We start from the raw sequence: 1,390 nt of genomic DNA on the forward strand, positions 1-1,390 counted from the left end.
CATTTTTGCTGGTCTCCAGGGCCAATTATGTCAATTTGTTCTTTTAGAATCTTATTTATCCTATCTATCTGACCTGAGCTTTGGGGTTGGTAAGCTTAATTTCCAATTGATCCCCAATGTCTTGGCCACACCCTAACTTACCTGGGCAACAAAGGCAGGTCTATTATGGGACATGATTATCTTGGGCATCCCAAACCTTAGGATGATTTTTTCTTTTTTTTTTCTTTTTATGATCTTCTTAGCCATTACATTGGGTGTCTCAATCTTGCTCAATGTATGATGGCTATCTTCTTTGGCAAATGTGCGGCCTCCTGGAGGCTCAAAATTTCCACAGATGTCAACAGTCCTTTTTGTCTGTATATTGCTTTGTGTATATAGCTGAGGGCAAAAGCATACCTGCTGTTAGTATAGACGTTCCCTCTGCCATCTGTAGAGCTTGTATCAAAGCCACAAGTTCAGCGTTCTGGTCAGGCCGCCATCCCTGAAGGGAGGTTACTGGCCCAGATCATTTGTTTTCTGTCCACCAATGTTGCCCCCGCCTTCCGCTTACCTTCAGTCTTGTGTACCTGCTCAGCTCAGACCGCCAGCCTTGTGCCCCAGGTAAGCTTCACCCTCATTTTCGGCTCTGCCTGGCACAGCTTAGCCTGCCATTCTGCCAGCCGCCTGTCCTTTATGCAGATGCCGGTAGGATCCATAGTCCATCGACGTCAGCCCAGCACAGGAGCAGTAGTCTGGCACAGGAGGGCACCTGTGGCAGCATGGTGACTGCTGTATCGCAGTCTGACATGGGTGAGGGGAGCAAGACTGTAGAGTGAGCAGTCAGGGCTCATGCGGGCTTTAGAGCAAGCACGGCACCAAGGCAGTTGCTAGGAGGTGAGGATTTCTTCAGCGGTGAAGGCAGGGAGAGGTGGTCATCCTGGTGAGGAGGGCGTGGTAGAGACAGAGGCAGACAAGCAGCCTGCGTCTCCTGCAGAACTGAAAACAGCAGCGAAAGCAAAAGTCCCTCGTTTGGTCAACAAAAGGCTTTGGTCATACATTCAGGAGTGACCAGGGAGGAACGAGTCATTTATTTGTCTTTTTCCCAAATTTATAGTTCATAAGGTGTCCAGTTTGTATTCTTTACTCAGTTCTAGTGTCCCTCTTCATTTGTCTTTGATCTTCTGTTGCCAGGCTCCTTATCTGTCTGAGTCCTATCTTTCTTTTGCTTCCTGCCTCTCTCTCTTTCGCTTTTCTTTCTCTGTCCCTTGTTTAACACTTTTTTTTCTCTCCAAATTTTACTAGGTATAATCTTGTAACCCATCTACTTGCTGTAATTTTTTTTTTCTTATATCTGATGTTGCCTGTCCTATGTAGGCCATGGCTACTGCTGTCTGCTGACCTTCAGAGGTTG

This window comes from Microtus ochrogaster, linkage group LG10 (genome assembly GCF_000317375.1).
Source record: "Microtus ochrogaster isolate Prairie Vole_2 linkage group LG10, MicOch1.0, whole genome shotgun sequence".
NCBI lineage: Eukaryota > Metazoa > Chordata > Mammalia > Rodentia > Cricetidae > Microtus > Microtus ochrogaster.